Source organism: Triticum aestivum, chromosome 3A (genome assembly GCF_018294505.1).
Source record: "Triticum aestivum cultivar Chinese Spring chromosome 3A, IWGSC CS RefSeq v2.1, whole genome shotgun sequence".
In the NCBI taxonomy this organism is placed as follows: Eukaryota; Viridiplantae; Streptophyta; class Magnoliopsida; order Poales; family Poaceae; genus Triticum; species Triticum aestivum.
In genome coordinates this window covers 536,028,456-536,047,869 of record NC_057800.1, presented here as the reverse complement: position 1 = coordinate 536,047,869, position 19,414 = coordinate 536,028,456, and the positions used below count along the sequence as shown (strand labels likewise).

The window sequence follows — 19,414 nt, the reverse complement described above, 5'->3', positions numbered from 1 at the left end:
TGAACAAAGTTGCTGATATGGTGGATAATGATCGATTTAACTTACTTCTCGAGTATTTGAGTCATGTCTGCATAGTCCTGGGGATCTTTTCGTCTTGAGTCTAAGACGGTTACTAGTCCCTGCTCAAGCTTAATCTCTAGGAGAATATAGTGGAAACTGCACACGCATGCATAACTCATCAATTACATTACTATAACCTTGACTAATATATAAGGGAAACCGAATACGCACAAGACAGTAACACTCACTTGAAGTTGTAAGGAAAGAGTATTATATCTTTGTTTTCATTTATTACCAACGATCGTAGCAAGTTGGCCTCGGTAGCTGCGGCATGAAATTTAACCTGAGTTGCATCTATGAGATATGTGTTAATGAACCCAATATCACCGACTTGTCTTTTCTTCAATTCGGCGATCTTCAATCTGCATAATATAGTGAGGATGATTATAAATACATGCAATGAAAGAGCTGAGCTATATAGAGAGACTTAATGACAGAAGTAGTACTACTTACAGACAGTAGCAGGCGACCGTTGTTTTATCGAGGGCCAATTGATTGAAAAACTGATAGAACTCCTCAAATGGAACAGGCAACAGTTCAATTCCAACGAGGTCATGCTCCTTTTTAACTTTCACATACAAAGTACTCCTCCCCCAGAGTCTCTGCAGATTTTCAAGTACCAATCATGCAATCTTCGCATCATCGTTGATAGAGATCTTTCATCTTTGACGAGAGGCTTCCCGTACTCGTATCTTTGTATCTGCACCTCCATGGGTTCATAATGTACATCGTCGGGCAGGTAATCTGCAAGATTGCTATAACCGGGCACCATCCTCGGATCATTAGCGACGTTGTGGCTAGGCACCTTGAGCGGGGGGCACGATTGCTTCGCTTGTTCGCCGAGCTGGGCAATTTGTTTCCCAGCTCGTCGTTCTTTCAGCCTTTGATCACTGACAGTACTTCCCGACCGCTCCGCTTCGGCAAATTCCTTTCCAATAATGCGCTCATAGTTTCCTTTCGGCGGAGACTTGGGTGGTTTTGTCAGGGCAGCCAGAGTGCGCTTCGCTTTCACCGGATCTACCTTCTCCTCCGGAAGTGGATGTCTCTTTGCTTTCAACCCTTGAAACCAGTCATCCACTTCGGTTCGTGCGATCTCGGCGTTCTCCTCCGGGGTCCTCTCGTATGGTAACTTCTCTGGAGTCTTCAGAGAAGGACCGAATCTGTATGTCCTCCCGCCTCTGGCTGTACTGCTAGACGCCGGCCGAGCAGACGGAGCGGTTGTCTTCTTTACTTGCTTACGAGGCGGAGGAGAAGGACTACGACGCGCCGGAGCAGCCGGAGCGGCGGCAGGTCTCTTCCGCCCTTGCTGACGAGGCGGAGAAGGAGGAGGCTGGCTGCTCGGGCGCGTCGGCGCAGGCGGAGAAGGAGGCGGAGTGCCGCCACGCGCTGGAGAAGGAGCCGGTCGAGTGCCCTGATCGTCACTCGCCGGAGGAGGAGGCGGTGGAGGAGGCGGAGTGCCCTGACTCGCCGGAGGAGGAGGCGGTGGAGGAGGCGGAGTGCCCTGACTTGCCGGAGGAGGAGGAGGAGGCGGAGGCGTCCAGTTCGGAAGGTTGATGAGCTCCTTCCGCCATAGGCATGGAGTCTTCAGAGCAGACCCCAGCCTAGTCTCCCCTTCACCGGTAGGGTGGTCAAGCTGGAGGTCCTCAAATCCCTCCGTTATTTCATCCACCATCACCCTAGCATATCCTTCTGGAATCGGCCGGCAGTGAAAAGTTGCGCCGGGTTCAGTAGGATAAACAGAGCCAACAGCCGCCTTGACCTTCAAATTCATCCATTGCGTCATAAGGTGGCAATTTTGAGACTCCGTGATAGCATCCACGGGATAGCTGGCAGGAGCCGTCAAGGCATGCTCCGGCTGAAGCAGCTCGGTGGAAGCCACGCTGCTTCTCCGCTGAGATGGCGGGGTAGCTTCGGGGAAGCTTCGGCAGTACGTTTGCTGCGATTTGCTTCTCGTTCCTCTATCGCTTGTACCCTTGCTTGCAGCGCCTGCATTTGGGTCTGCTGCACTTTTTTCCTCCTCTCATGGGATTTGTAACCGCCTGCGTCCGGAAACCCAACCTTCCACGGAATGGAGCCTGGCGTGCCTCGTGTCCGTCCAGGGTGCTCAGGATTCCCGAGGGCCATTGTGAGCTCGTCGTTCTCTCTGTCTGGAAAGAACGTCCCTTGCTGCGCTGCTTCGATATAGTGCTGAAGCTTCCTGACTGGTATGTCCATTTGATCGTTCGTCCAAATGCACTTCCCTGTTACAGGGTCCAAGGTTCCGCCAGCCCCGAAGAACCAAGTCCGGCAACGGTCTGGCCAGTTAATTGTCTCTGGTTCGATCCCTTTATCAACCAGATCATTCTCAGTCTTGGCCCACTTAGGCCGGGCTACGAGGTAGCCACCTGACCCCGTGCGATGGTGATGCTTCTTCTTCGCAGCATTTTGCTTGTTTGTCGCCGACATCTTCTTACTCTTTTCCGATGTCTTGTGGGCCACAAATGCGGGCCAGTGATCTCTGATCTTCTCATATCTGCCCTTGAATTCTGGTGTCTCATTATTTTCGACAAACTTATTCAGCTCTTTCTTCCACCTCCTGAATAGTTCTGCCATCCTCTTAAGAGCAAAAGACTTGATTAATTGCTCTTTAACTGGCTTCTCTGGATTATCCTCTGGCGGTAGGGTGAAATTTGACTTCAGCTCAGTCCAAAGATCATTTTTCTGCATATCATTGACATAAGACACCTCAGGGTCTTCTGTAGCCGGCTTAAACCATTGCTGGATGCTGATCGGGATCTTGTCCCTAACCAAAACCCCGCACTGAGCAACAAATGCGCTCTTTGTCCGGAGGGGTTCAATCGGTTGGCCGTCGGGCGCGATTGCTATGATCTCAAACTTTTCATCCGAGCTCAACTTTTTCTTCGGGCCTCGTCTCTTTACCGAAGTTGTGCTCGATCCGGAGGGCTAGAAAAAAGAACAAAGACTTAATTAATATGTGTACATACCAAAACAATGAATGCATCAATTAGCTAGTCAGCAGAAGCTTAACTAATATATATACCTGGCCGGACTCGGTTCGGTCACCGGAGACGTCATCACGGTCTCCTTCTTGCACCGGCATTGGGTCACCGGAGCCGTCCTCACGGTCTCCTTCTTGCACCGGCATTAGGTCACCGGAGCCATCATAATCAGCTGCTTCCAGACCATCGGTCTCGTTGAGAAACAACGAGCAGATGGCATCACTTCCTCGTGCGATTATGTCCCCCAACAACTCTTCTTGTACTTCGTCTCGGGCGGTGTCCATAGTTTCTACAAATATTGACAACATGGCAATTATTATTCAAACATGACAGATGGATATATTAGTGGCAAAAACGTAGAACTAATATTAATTAGTGGCCTCGACGCTGCTTCTCTAGGGTTTGGGTGGCCTCGACGCTGCTTCTCTAGGGTTTGGGGTGGCCTCAACAACGCTTCAAGGATAAAAAAAGAAGAGGAAGAAGAAAAAAAAGAGGAGAAGAAAGAATAGAGGAGTAGAACTCCTCTATTCTTTCTTCTCCTCTTTTTTCTTCTTCTTCCTCTTCTTTTTATCGGGGAACCGAGGGTCGTCGAGGGTCACGAGCGATAGAGGAAACCCTAAATAGCAAGTATTGTGGGTGTGACATACATGTGGCCGTCGGTGTCGTACACTACATCCACATCCCACAAGTGACGTGGGCATCGAAGCCCGCGCCACTTGTGGGACGTGATGTATTGTCCGACACCGACGGCCACATGTATCTCACACCGGCGATACTCTCTATTCAGGGTTTCCTCTACTGTTCGGGCGACCCTGACCCTCGATGACCCTCGTTCCTGATAAAATAAAGAGGAAGAAGAAGAAATCTCCTCTAAATAGCAAGTATCGTGGGTGTGAGATACATGTGGGCCGTCGGTGTCGGACACTACATCCACGTCCCACAAGTGACGTGGGCGTCGAAGCCCGCGCCACTTGTGGGACGTGGATGTAGTGTCCGACACCGACGGTACATGTATCTCACACCGACGATACTTTCTATTTAGGGTTTCTCCTCTACCGCTCGGCGACCCTCGACGACCCTCGTTCCCGATAAAAAAAGAGGAAGAAGAAGAAAAAAAGAGGAGAAGAAAGAATAGAGGAGAAGAACTCCTCTATTCTTTCTTCTCCTCTTTTTTTCTTCTTCTTCCTCTTCTTTTTTTATCCTCTTCTTCCTCTCATGTTCGATAGGATCGCCGAGGGGTCGGGAGGTTGCCTAGTGTCAAAGGATTCAACAAAACCATGTCTTCATCATTAGGCGAAAGTAACAGATGCATGATGATACGAAGCTCTCCAAAGTTATTTTGGAACGGAGTCCCAGATAAGATAATTCGCTTTTTGGTACAAAGTTCAGCAAGAACCTTCTAAATATCGTTATTTGGAAGGCCTTTGTTGAAATTCAAACAAAAAGGCAAATTATCCTATCCGGGACACCATTCCAAAATAACTTTGGAGGACTTCGTCATGCCCTGGTTGCTTCCGGCTAATGATGAAGCCATGGATTTCTTCAATACTTTGACACTAGGAAACCTCTCTCGACCCCTCGGCGATCCTCGACCCCTCGAACCCTCGACGACCCTGGAACCCTCGACCCCTAGACGACCCTGGAACCCTCGACCCTTGATCCCTCGACCCTATAGAACCATCGAAGAAAGGGATAGCTAGAGGAGAAGATCGAGGAAAAAAAAGAAAAAAAAAGAGGAGAAGAAGAAAGGAATAGTGGAGAAGAAGAGAAAATAGAATTCTGTTCCATCTTTTTTCTTCTTCTTATTTATTTCTCCTCTTCTTTTCCTCTCTTCTTCTTTCTTTCCTCTTCTTATTTTCTTCTTTCCTATCCTTCTTTTTCTTATAAATTTTAGCATATTCTAAATTTTCTTCTAACTTTCTATATATGAACAAAAAACTTTCTATATATATATGAAAAAAATCTATGAACAAAAAAATTAAACTAACATACACATAGCCACATACGTACATACACATATACATTATATATATATGAACAAAAAAAATTAAACTTAAAAAAATGAAGGGCAGGGGTGGCGCGCGGCGGCCGCGCAAGGCAGGGGCGGCGCGCGGTGGCAGCGAAGGGTAGGGGCGGCGCGCGGCGGGGCGGCGTGCGGTGGCAGCGAAGGGCAGGGGCGGCGCGCGACGGCCGCGCAAGGCAGGGGCGGCGCGCGGCGGCAGTGAAGGGCAGGGGCGGCGGCGCGATGGCAGCGCGCGGCGGCGACGGCAGCCAGTACAGGGGGAGGAGCAGGGGAACGGGGCGGCGCTCACCGCGAGGTGGCGTCGGCGACGAGGAAGAAGCTAGGCTCAGGGACGGCGGAGGCCCGCTCGGGGGCGAGGGCAGGGGCGCGCGGGCTCGGCGACGGCGACGGAGACGCGACGGCGAGGCACGGGTGACGGCAGGGCGGCGGACGGCGTCGGGGCAGCCTGGCGACGTCGGGGCAACTGGCAAGGGAAATGTTGAAAATTTCCTAAGTGTTGCTTATATAGCTAAGGCATTGGTCACGGTTCGTGGCACTAACCGTGACTAATGCCCCCCTTTAGTCCCGGTTGGTGCTACCAACCGGGACCAAAGGCCTCTTTTCAGCAGCCCAAAGGGCGGGAAGCGGCGGCCTTTGGTCCCGGTTGGTGGCATCAACCGGGACTAAAGGGGGGCATTGGTCACGGTTGGTGCCACGAACCGTGACCAATGCCCCCTTTAGTCCCGGTTGGTTCCACCAACCGGGACCAAAGGCCTTATGCTGCCCCGCGCCCAAATGTTTAGTCCCACCTTACTAGTTGAGAGGGAGCCGCACCTGTTTATAAGGTGCAGTGCGCCTTCCCTCTTGAGCTCCTCTCTAAAGCAGGCTTTCGGGCCTAACCGTGCAATCTGTGCCTGTGGGCCTACTGGGCCTCCCGCGGGCCTGAATCCTGGCCCATGGTAGGGTTTCTAGTCGTATTCAGGCCGTGGGTGCCCAGTAGGTGGCACATTTTTTGTTTTTTTGTTTTTTTTGTTTCTACTTACAACAAAATACTTATTGTTGCTATATTTAATTTTTTTTCCAGTTTTTTGTTTTGTTTTCTGGATTATTTATTTTCTTTTGTTTTTTGCTTTATTTTTTATTTCTTTTTGCTTTTAGTTTTAGAAAAATTATAAACTTTCTGTTAGTGCCATTAGTTTTCAAATTTGAAAACACTTTTTTGTTTTTTGTTTTCTTTGTTGCTTTATTTATTTTATTTTGTTTCTACTTACAACAAAATACTTATTGTTGCTATTTTTATTTTTTTTTCTAGTTTTTTTGTTTTGTTTTCTGTATTATTTATTTTCTTTTGTTTTTTTGCTTTATTTTTTAATTCTTTTTGCTTTTAGGTCAGCAAAATTATAAACTTTCTGTTGCTTTATTTATTTTATTTTGTTTCTACTTACAACAAAATACTTATTGTTGCTATTTTTTCCAGTTTTTTTGTTTTGTTTTCTGCATTATTTATTTTCTTTTGTTTTTTGCTTTATTTTTTTATTCTTTTTGCTTTTAGTTTTAGAAAAATTATAAACTTTCTGTTAGTGACATTATAAACTTTTTGCTTTTAATTTGAATTCTTTGAAAATTGTTTGAATCACAAGTTTGTGATTAACTTACGAAAAAAATGAGAATAGATGTGCTTATAGAGAAAATTCAACCTAAATTCCTAGTAAATTTCTATGAATTTCAGAGAAATTCACTATGAATTTAGGTTAAACTTTTCTCTATTAGGGCATCTATTTTCACTTTGAGAGGAGCTCAACAAGGCAGAGAGGGAAGGGCTTATAAACCGGTGTGAGCCCCCTTCGGTTGGCGAGGTGGGACTAAACTCTGCCCGCAACGAGGACCAACCCTTTAGTCCCGGTTTGTGGCACAAACCGGGACTAATGGTCATGGGCCAGGGGCGAGGAGCAAAATTATAAACTTTCTGTTAGTGCCATTAGTTTTAGAAAGTTGAAAGTTGAAAGTTGGCATGGGCCAGGGACTAATGGTCATGGTATTACGAGGGCCGAACCATAAGACATGAAAGCATTTCAAATGAACTCTGAAAAAGTTGAAAGTTGGCATGGTATCATAATTTCACCCACATAGCATGTGCATGTACAAAACGGACAATGGTAGCATGTTCGTGTGTTACAAAGTTGGCATGGTATCATCATAATAGTTGCGGGAGAAAGTCTTCACTTTTTCTTCGCTTGTGTCATTTGCTTATTGCGCCGTAACCATGGATAATCTTCATTGTTTATCAGGATGCTTGGGTCAGCCTTGACATTGAAGGGAGGAATTTCATGAAACTTTTCATAATCTTCAGACATGTCTGTCTTGCCGTCCACTCCCAGGATGTCCCTTTTTCCTGAAAGAACTATGTGGCGCTTTGGCTCATCGTATGATGTATTCGCTTCCTTATCTTTTCTTTTTCTCGGTTTGGTAGACATGTCCTTCACATAGATAACCTGTGCCACATCATTGGCTAGGACGAACGGTTCGTCAGTGTACCCAAGATTTTTCAGATCCACTGTTGTCATTCCGTACTGTGGGTCTACCTGTACCCCGCCGCCTAACAGATTGACCCATTTGCACTTAAACAAAGGGACCTTAAAATCAGGTCCGTAGTCAAGTTCCCATATGTCCACTATGTAACCATAATATGTGTCCTTTCCGCTCTCGGTTGCTGCATCAAAGCGGACACCGCTGTTTTGGTTGGTGCTCTTTTGATCTTGGGCGATCGTGTAAAATGTATTCCCATTTATCTCGTATCCTTTGTAAGTCAATACAGTCAAAGATGGTCCCCTGGACAACAAGTACAACTCATCACAAACAGTGTTGTCACCTCTGAGACGTGTTTCCAACCAACTGCTGAAAGTCCTGATGTGTTCACATGTAATCCAGTCGTCGCACTGCTCCGGGTGTTTGGAGCGCAGACTGTTCTTGTGTTCATCGACATACGGGGTCACCAAGGTAGAGTTCTGTAGAACTGTGTAGTTTGCTTGAGACCAAGAATATCCGTCCCTGCATATTATTGAGTCTCTTCCAAGAGTGCCTTTTCCAGTCAGTCTCCCCTCATACCGCGATTTAGGGAGACCTATCTTCTTAAGGCCAGGAATGAAGTCAACACAAAACCCGATAACATCCTCTGTTTGATGGCCCATGGAGATGCTTCCTTCTGGCCTAGCGCGGTTACGGACATATTTCTTTAGGACTCCCATGAACCTCTCAAAGGGGAACATATTGTGTAGAAATACGGGCCCCAGGATGACAATCTCGTCGACTAGATGAACTAGGACGTGCGTCATGATATTGAAGAAGGATGGTGGGAACACCAGCTCGAAACTGACAAGACATTGCGCCACATCACTCCTTAGCCTTGGTACGATTTCTGGATCGATCACCTTCTGAGAGATTGCATTGAGGAATGCACATAGCTTCACAATGGCTAATCGGACGTTTTCCGGTAGAAGCCCCCTCAATGCAACCGGAAGCAGTTGCGTCATAATCACGTGGCAGTCATGAGACTTTAGGTTCTGAAACTTTTTCTCTGGCATATTTATTATTCCCTTTATATTCGACGAGAAGCCAGTCGTGACCTTCATACTGAGCAGGCATTCAAAGAAGATTTCTTTCTCTTCTTTCGTAAGAGCGTAGCTGGCAGGACCTTTATACTGCTTCGGAGGCATGCCGTCTTTTTCGTGCAAACGTTGCAGGTCCTCCCGTGCCTCAGGTGTATCTTTTGTCTTCCCATACACACCCAAGAAGCCTAGCAGGTTCACGCAAAGGTTCTTCGTCACGTGCATCACGTCGATTGAGGAGCGGACCTCTAGGTCTTTCCAGTAGGGTAGGTCCCAAAATATAGATTTCTTCTTCCACATGGGTGCGTGTCCCTCAGCGTCATTCGGAACAGCTAGTCCACCGGGACCCTTTCCAAAGATTACGTAGTGTAAATCATTGACCATAGCAAGCACGTGATCACCGGTGCGCATGGCGGGCTTCTTCCGGTGATCTGCCTCGCCTTTGAAATGCTTGCCTTTCTTTCGACATTGATGGTTGGTCGGAAGAAATCGACGATGGCCCAGGTACACATTCTTCCTGCATTTGTCCAGGTATATACTTTCAGTGTCATCTAAACAGTGCGTGCATGCGTGGTATCCTTTGTTTGTCTGTCCTGAAAGGTTACTGAGAGCGGGCCAATCGTTGATGGTCACGAACAGCAATGCCTTAAGGTTAAATTCCTCCTGTCTGTGCTCATCCCACGTACGTACACCGTTTCCATTCCACAGCTGTAAAAGTTCTTCAACTAATGGCCTTAGGTACACATCAATTTCGTTGCCGGGTTGCTTAGGGCCTTGGATGAGAACTGGCATCATAATGAACTTCCGCTTCATGCACATCCAAGGAGGAAGGTTATACATACATAGAGTCACGGGCCAGGTGCTGTGATTGCTGCTCTGCTCCCCGAAAGGATTAATGCCATCCGCGCTTAAAGCAAACCATACATTCCTTGGGTCCTTTGCAAACTCATCCCAGTACTTTCTCTCGATTTTTCTCCACTGCGACCCGTCAGCGGGTGCTCTCAACTTCCCATCTTTCTTTCGGTTCTCACTGTGCCATCGCATCAACTTGGCATGCTCTTCGTTTCTGAACAGACGTTTCAACCGTGGTATTATAGGAGCATACCACATCACCTTCGCAGGAACCCTCTTCCTGGGGGGCTCGCCGTCAACATCACCAGGGTCATCTCGTCTGATCTTATACCGCAATGCACCGCATACCGGGCATGCGTTCAGATCCTTGTATGCACCGCGGTAGAGGATGCAGTCATTAGGGCATGCATGTATCTTCTCCACCTCCAATCCTAGAGGGCATACGACCTTCTTTGCTGCGTATGTACTGTCGGGCAATTCGTTATCCTTTGGAACCTTCTTCTTCAATATTTTCAGTAGCTTCTCAAATCATTTGTCAGCCACAGCATTCTCTGCCTTCCACTGCAGCAATTCCAGTACGGTACCGAGCTTTGTGTTGCCATCTTCGCAATTGGGGTATAACCCTTTTTTGTGATCCTCTAACATGCGATCGAACTTCAGCTTCTCCTTTTGACTTTCGCATTGCGTCCTTGCATCGACAATGACCCGGCGGAGATCATCATCATCGGGCACATCGTCTGGTTCCTCTTGATCTTCAGCAGCTTCACCCATTGCAGCATCATTGGGCACATCGTCTGGTTCCTCTTGATCTTCACCAGCTCCCCCCGTTGCAGCATCACCGTATTCAGGGGGCACATAGTTGTCATCATACTCTTCTTCTTCGCCGTCTTCCATCATAACCCCTATTTCTCCGTGCCTCGTCCAAACATTATAGTGTGGCATGAAACCCTTGTAAAGCAGGTGGGAGTGAAGGATTTTCCGGTTAGAGTAAGACCTCGTATTCCCACATTCAGTGCATGGACAACACATAAAACCATTCTGCTTGTTTGCCTCAGCCGCATCGAGAAACTCATGCACGCCCTTAATGTACTCGCGGGTGTGTCTGTCACCGTACATCCATTGCCGGTTCATCTGCGTGCATTATATATAATTAAGTGTCCAAATTAATAGAAGTTCATCATCACATTAAAACCAAAGTGCATACATAGTTCTCATCTAACAACATATAGCTCTCCAGAGCATCTAATTAATTAAACCATACATTGAAACTATGTAAAACATTTCAATGCGAAAACAAATGCGATCATAATCGCAACCAAGGTAACAATTGATCCAACGGCATAATGATACCAAGCCTCGGTATGAATGGCATATTTTCTAATCTTTCTAATCTTCAAGCGCATTGCATCCATCTTGATCTTGTGATCATCGACGACATCCGCAACATGCAACTCCAATATCATCTTCTCCTCCTCAATTTTTTATTTTTCCTTCAACAAATTGTTTTCTTCTTCAACTAAATTTAACCTCTCGACAATAGGGTCGGTTGGCATTTCCGATTCACATACATCCTACATAAATAAAATCTATGTCACGTTGGTCGGCATAATTTTCATAAACAATAAATGAACCAATAGTTATAAAGATAATATATATACCACATCCGAATCATAGACAGGACGAGGGCCGGGGCGGATACCAAAACCATCGCACTATATAAGATGCAATAATAAAAGTAAAAAATAATACAAGTATCTATGTAAACATACAAGTAAGAATATTTTTCCTTTCAGAAAGAAGATAAAACAAGAGGCTCACCACGGTGGTGCCGGCGATGAGCTCAGCGCGGGTGATCGACGGCGGTGAAGACGGGGACGGGGCGTGACGGACCGCTAAACCTAGACAAATATTATGGAAAATGGAGCTTGGAGGTCGAGCTTGGAGAGGAGAAAGCTTAAGTAGTGTGGCTCGGGCATTCCATCGAACACCTTGTGTGCATAGGAGGTGAGCTAGAGCACCACCAAGCCCTCTCCCCCTCGGCCAGAGAAAAACAGAGCACTGGGGTGCTTTGCTCGCGAGCGAGGGGTATATATAGGCACCTCATTGGTCCCGGTTGGTGACATGAGCCGGGACTAAAGGGGAGCCTTTGGTCCCGGTTCAAGCCACCAACCGGGACCAATGGTGGTGGGCCAGGAGCGAGGCCCATTGGTCCCGGTTCATCCCACCAACCGGGACCAAAAGGTCCAGATGAACCGGGACCAATGGCCCACGTGGCCCGGCCGACCCCCTGGGCTCTCGAACCGGGACCAATGCCCACATTGGTCCTGGTTCTGGACTGAACCGGGACTAATGGGCTGACCCGGCCTGGACCAAATCCCTGTTTTCTACTAGTGTACTCTCTTCTCATTTCTGACTCCTCAACATTTTCTACTCTTTAGGATGGCGGACGCAAGGAACAAGTTTGCACAACCGGATGAAGAAACACCCTTTGGACGACACTTGAAGGTAGTCACTAGGTACCTGAACATCGGAATACCAAGCTTCACCAGGACTTACAACGCCACTTTACCAGAAGAGAAGCGCTGGATGATTCAAGTTCAAGTTCTAGGAAGGACATTTACGCCAGTCACTGAGCCCATAGAGTTTTCCTTTGATGCACCAACCTGGAGTTTAGGAAAGAGTATGGCAGCTCACATCACCATGGGACGCATTGGAGAAGTTTACCACAAGGATCTCAAGGATACTATCTACCAGATTTGCAGGTGCCGAGATGAGCAATGGGAGATGATTAGCACCAGGAATGATAGATCAATTGTAGCTTTCGTCCAGGAGTTAAACCAGCATATTCGCCGCCAGGAGAACCAGATGTGCGCAGGCATGATAGATCTGAAGAAGGAGATGACAAGGATCACGGAGCTTGAGGAAGAACTCAAGGCAACTCGCGAAGATTATGAGGAGGAAATCGTCATACTAGTGGAGAAGAATGACGATCTGGAAAGGAAGCTAGGAGTATTCATGGGAGACCTCGTGCCAGGAGGAGAAGACGATGAACCCAAGGAGATTCGTTCTGAGGACTACATCATCATCGACGACACCGACTCGGACCCCGACGATAGTGATGATGATTATGAAGATGAAGCTGGAGAAGATATCATGGAGTCTTTGACCGATCAATATTTCTAGTTGACCACCAAAACAGTAGTAGTAGTCTACCATGTATATAGTATAGTCCCAGCACTTTGTAACGATAAGTTCTAGACCGATTGTATGTCCTTGCTTGATTGATTGAGTGATACGATTGTGTTTGTCTCATGTGCATATGGGTAGTGTTTTATCACTAGACCTCATTCTATTCTATTCTCTTCCCTCTAAACCCTCATATGCCTCCGGGACGTGACCCCGGATTTACCTTTCCACCGGAGCTCACTCAGTTGATCTAGCAGCAGAATACCCTGATGCAGTTGTTAGTTCAGAACCAAGGCAACAACAACAACAACAACAACAACAACCCACCACCACTACCACTAGTTGACAACTTAGCCCGTTTTCTGAGGTTGCAGCTGCCGGTGTTTTCCAGTAGCACCGAGCCAATAGTGGCAGATGATTGGCTCCGCGGGATTGGAAGGGAGTTAACCACTGCAGAATGCACAGATGCTGAGAGGGTGCGTTTTGCCGCACACCAATTGGAAGGACCAACAGCCTCATGGTGGGAGAGTTACACTGTCACCTATCCTATAGCCACTGTTACATGGGACCAGTTCCAGCAGGCTTGTCGCACCGCCCATGAGTAGGAGCTATGGCCATAAAGAAGCGTGAGTTTCGCAACTTACGCCAAGGAGGACGCACAGTTAGCCAGTATGTGGATGACTTTAGCAAGCTAGCCCGTTATGCCCCAGATGATGTTGCTACGGATGCGGCTAAGTAGGAGAAGTTTTTGGAGGGATTGAATGATGAGCTGAGCATGCAGTTGATGGTAGCAACCTTTAATAACTACCTACAGTTGGTAGATAGAGCTCTCATGATTGAATGGAAGCAGCAGCAGATTGATAACCGCAAGATGAAGTATGGACAAGGGAAGCATAATTCAGGAACTCAGCAGACCCCGTCTCACCCCAAACTCGGGAGGACTTGTGCATAACCATGGAGGCCACACCCACAATGGAGGAAGTTCACACAACCATAGTGGCTCCAAGAATGGTAATGGAGGAAGGAAGGGATAGAACCGTTCCAACCCATCAACGCCCGCCAAGAAAGATCTAAGCCACGTTACTTGCTACAAGTGCCAGAAGACAGGACATTACGCCAATGAATGTCCTGAAGCTAAGAACGGAAACGACAATGGAAGCTCTGGGAAGAAGCCCAACCCTTTCAACAAGCGACAAGTGAATCACGTTAACGTGGAGGAGACTGAAGCCTAGCCAGATGCAGTAATAGGTAAGTTTTTGGTTAAGTATTTTACTGCAGTCATACTTTCCGATACTGATGCATCGCATTCATACATATCAAGGGGATTTGTGGATAAGTATAAACTGCCCACCAAAGTTCTTAGTACACCTATGTTAGTGAGCTCACCAGGAGCAGAGTATATGGCAAGCCAAGGATGTTTTCAGATACCGTTGGCCATAGGTAGGCACGTTTTCCCCTCAGACCTGATAATTCTGGAGTCGCAAGGTTTGGATGCGATTCTGGGTATGGATTGGCTATCGATGTATGGAGGAAACATCGATTACGCTAGTAAGTCGATTTTACTCACCGTCCCAGAAGGAAGAAGGATCAAGTATGTATCCCGGCATTTGCCGACTAGGACTCAAGTAAATTCCTTAACAGGAGTTGTATAGGAGGATGTACCAGTGGTAAAGGATTTCCCCGATGTATTTCCAGAAGAGTTGCCAGGTATGCCACTAGATAGAGACATAGAGTTTTTGATAGAGCTTTTGCCAGGCACAGGGCCAATATCTAAGAGACCGTACAGGATGCCCGCACAGGATTTAGAGGAAATTAAGAAACAGAAGGAGTTATTGGATAAAGGATATATTCTCCCTAGTTCGTCACCTTGGGGATCACCAGTACTTCTAGTGGAGAAGAAGGATGGATCGTTAATGATGGTTGTTTATTATCGTGGATTGAATGAAGTAACGATCAAGAACAAGTACCCACTGTCGATGATCAATGATTTGTTTGATCGGCTACAAGGAGCTAAGGTGTTTTTCAAGATTGATCTGCGATCAGGTTACCACCAGTTGAAGATTCGAGAGCAGGATATACCTAAGACAACTTTTACCACAAGGTATGGGCTATGTGAGTATATCATTATGTCATTTGGCTTGACTAACTCACCTGCTTATTTTATGAACATGATGAACAAGGTGTTTATGGATTTTCTGGATAAGTTCGTCGTAGTGTTCATAGATGATATTTTGGTCTACTCGAAAAATGAAGAGGAGCATAAGGAGCACTTGCGTTTGGTACTTGGGAAGCTCAGAGAACATCAGCTATACGCCAAGTTCAGCAAGTGTGAGTTTTGGTTGAAGGAAGCTAGATTCCTTGGACATGTTATATCCGGAGAAGGAATGGCAGTAGACCCCAACAAAGTCGTCACAGTGACAAATTGGGAGGCACCCACGTCCGTTGGAGAGATCCGGAGTTTTCTTGGACTCGCAGGATACTACCGGAGGTTCATTAAGAATTTCTAGAAGATTGAAAAGCCTATGGTGGAGTTTTTAAAGAAGGACACCAAATTCAAATGGACTAAGGAATGTAAGGCCAGTTTTCAGGAATTGAAGAAATGTTTGGTTACATCACCAGTGTTGATTCTGCCAGATCAATGCAAGGATTATGAAGTGTATTGCGACGCCTCTCGTTGAGGACTTGGAGCAGTGCTTATGAGGAAGGAAGAGTTGTTTCATATGCCTCACGACAGATTAAAACCCATGAGTTAAATTATGCTACACATGATATGGAGTTAGCAGCCGTAGTGCATGCGTTGAAGACTTGGAGACATTTTCTCATCGGAAACCATTGTGAGGTATACACGGATCACAAGAGTTTGAAGTATATCTTCACACAAAAGGAGTTGAATCTCGGGCAGAGGAGATGGTTGGAACTCATTAAGGATTATGACATGAAGTTGCACTATCATCCCGGAAAGGCTAACGTAGTAGCCGATGCGTTGAGCCGCAAGAGTCATGTCAATACACTCATGACGGGAGAGTTACCCAAGGAGTTAGCAGAATGCCTTCGTGAGCTACATTTGGAGATAGTTCCGAGAGGTTATGTAGCAGCTTTGGAGATTCAGTCTACTTTGATGGATAAGATCAGAGAAGCGTGAAAGACGGACAAGGAGATTGCCGAGATAAAGGAAAGGATGAGCAAAGGAAAAGCCAAGGGTTTTCGGGAGGATGAACAAGATACCTTATGGTTTGAGGACCGCGTATATGTACCAAATGATCAGGAGATCAGGAAGCTAATTTTGCAGGAGGACCATGATTCACCATATTCGATTCACCCAGGAAATACCAAGATGTACCTGGATCTGAAAGATAGATTCTGGTGGACCAGAATGTAGAAGGATATTGCGGAGTATGTAGCAGTTTGTGATGTATGTCAGAGAGTGAAGGCAGAACATCAGAAGCCAGCAGGATTGCTGCAACCATTGCCGATACCCGAATGGAAGTGGGATAACCTAGGCATGGATTTTATCACGGGATTACCTAGGACTCGTTCAGGCTATGACTCGATATGGCTAGTAGTCGATCGCTTGACGAAAGTAGCTCATTTCATCCTAGTGAAGACCACTTACACCAGTGCTAAGTTGGCAAAGATATACATGACCAGGATTGTATGTTTGCACGGAGTTCCGAGAATAGTTGTATCAGATAGAGGAACCCAGTTTACCTCAAAGTTTTGGAATCAGTTGCATGAAACTTTGGGAACCAGACTGGAGTTCAGTACAACTTTTCACCCGCAAACAGATGGACAAACCGAGAGAGTCAACCAGATTCTGGAGGATATGCTGAGAGCTTGTGCACTAGATTATGGATCTAGTTGGGATGACAACTTGCCCTATGCAGAGTTCTCATATAACAACAGTTACAAGCCTGTTTGAAGATGGCCCCTTTCGAAGCATTGTACGGAAGGAGGTGCAGAACACCGTTGTTATGGGATGAAGTTGGAGACCGACAGTTGTTTGGACCAGATTTGATTAAAGAATCAGAAGACAAAGTTAAATTGATTCGCGATAGACTCAAGGTAGCCCAGTCCAGGCAGAAGAACTATGTGGATTCTAAATGCAAGGAGACAACTTACGAAGTTGGAGACAGAGTGTATCTTCAGGTATCACCACTCCAAGGAGTTAAGCGCTTTGGAGTTAAGAGAAAGTTAGCACCACGATGTGTGAGACCATACAAGGTTTTGGAACGTATGGGAGAAGTTGCTTACAAGTTGGAATTGCGTGAAGGATTGACAGGAGTTCACGATGTGTTCCACGTTTCTCAGTTGAAGAAGTGCCATGCGGAGATGGCCGATATTCCTCTGAGAGATACAGTGCCACTGGAAGCGATACAGTTGGGTAGTGACTTGACTTACGAGGAGAAGCCAGTCAAGATTCTCGAGTTTACCAGCCGAGTTACACGCAGTGAAGTTATCAAGTTATGTAAATTTCAGTGGAGCCACCATACCGAGGACGAAGCCACCTGGGAACGAGAAGTAGACCTACGCAAGGACCATCCACACCTATTTTCTAGCCAACCCGAATCTCGAGGGCGAGATTCATCTTAAGGGGGGTAGGTTTGTAACATCCCAAATTTTCAATTTGGAATGTTATGCATTAGATCATCATTGCATATCATATTTTATTGCATTTTGGCGTGATCGTAGAAATTCTACGCAACTCAAGGACCTATGGAGAGAGTTGGGGATTTCATTATTTTCATATTCGCGTATTTCGCGAATTTTGAAAAGAGGATCGTTTGATTTTAATTATTTTCTCTTTGAATATTTCTTTCATAAAAATAAAAGAGACAGGATAAAATGACTTCCTCAAAATAGAGAAATATCAAAGATTTAATTTTAAAATCAAAGAAGATTTTTATTCGGAGTTTTATCGTTATTTTATTTGAATTAGGAAAAAAGGCGTTTTTCAAAATTGCATTTTACGCCCAAATAAATGTTCACCTTGTCTGCTTATTTTTAGAGGACGGGGAAAATTTATTTCGAAATTTTTGTAGTCTGTTTAGTATTTCTTTTCTTTCTTTTTCTGCAAGTCAAAATTAAATTTTTTTAAAGTCAAACCGACTCCAGGCCATACCCGAGCGGCACTCCGCCCGGGGAGGCTTTATAAGCCGCGTCAGCCCGAGCCCCGAGGCCCATCAGCCCGAGCCCCGAAACCCTAGCCGCCGCCCCGCCCCGCCGCCGCCGGACCTCGCCGGACCACCGCCGGACCCGAGGTAGCCGCCTCGGTTTTCGCAAGAAAACCGTTTGGTTTTTTTTGAAACTCTAGATCCGTTTTTTATTAGATCCGGGTCGGTTTATTTTCGGTTTAGTTATTTAGCGAACGCCCGTTTTTACGTTCATTTTGACGAACGATTTTCACCGTTTAGCCGCAGAAAGCGAATGTTCGTTTGTTAGCCTGTTCATTAGTTTTTCTTTTTCTCAGATTTTCCGTGATTATTTTTCAATCATGATTTCTGATCCGATTTTTATTTTAGTATAACTTTTCGCTCGTTTATCGGAATCAGGCGATTCAAGAGACTAGAGTTTCGTCTCGAAACCCTCTTTCCGTTTAATCAACTTAAACAAGTTTTTGCTACTGTAAAATTTGACCTTAGTCCAGATTAGTAAATGAAGCTTGTTTCTTTCGCAGTTTGAGTTTCGTTGCTCCCTTTGATTTGATTTTTTTGCAAACCGGAGTTCTTAAGTTGAACTTTCTGGTTAGACTTCTTATTTGAATTTTACCCGTGCCCTTTCGTTATTGCTTATTGAATGCTTGTTTAATTGTGATAGAGTACCCGGAGTGCGAAGCGTGCTACATCGAGTCTCTAGGTTTCACGGATCATCAGCAAGGCAAGTAACACTTTGATCATACCTCTTTACTACCCAGTTTTATTGCATTAGATCAAACCTCAAACACTTGCATGGTTAGGATCTGAAAAATTGTGGGTTGGGAAGTGGATGAGGTAGTACCTATTCACCTGTTTGTTATCAAACCCTGGGAGTTACTTCTACATTATCCTTATATTACCATGCTATGCTCGTAGACGTGGATTGGGTTTGAGTGCATTCCATGATAGATTGTGAGATTGTTTACTTAATGGTTCAACTTAAGGTGGCAACTTTAATACACATCTGGGTGGAGTGAGGCACCTGGGGAACCCAGTGATTGCCTGTATTTTTGGAAATCCCGGGGTACCATGTGATTTTCCTATGGACCGCCACCCATGCTCAAAGGATCATAACATTATTCATGCTAGAAACTTCCATGTGCAGCCACATGCCATTATGGGCTCTGGCATAGTTGATTATGTCGTGTGAACTCTTACAGTGGTAGACTAGCAGATGTAGGGGATGTAGGTGTACCTGTCTACCCATCGTAAGGTGCTAACGCTTCTGAAAGACTGTGTCTCGGTCATCCGTTTCTCAAACACCTTGTAGTGCGAGAAGTCCAACGGAGGAGATCGAGTCTTGTGGGGAAAAGTGCACAAACCTCTGCAGAGTGTACTAAATAATCATGGTTAGCCGTGTCCCCGGTTATGGACATCTTGAGTATCTAGTTCTTGGATTATCATGTGGATCTCATCACTCTTAAATATAATTTGATTGGGTTATTAATTACTTTTAATTGGGATTGAAAGGGCGTTTACCTTCTCAATGTTTTCAACAAACTTTGTAGCTAAATAAAA

General features: G+C 45.9%; 1 pseudogene; it reads right to left on the bottom strand.

Moving 5' to 3' along the window:
* Positions 1-349: 349 nt before the first annotated feature.
* On the bottom strand, positions 350-3,343 carry LOC123058577 (uncharacterized; annotated as a pseudogene).
* Between the last annotated feature and the right edge of the window lie 16,071 nt (positions 3,344-19,414).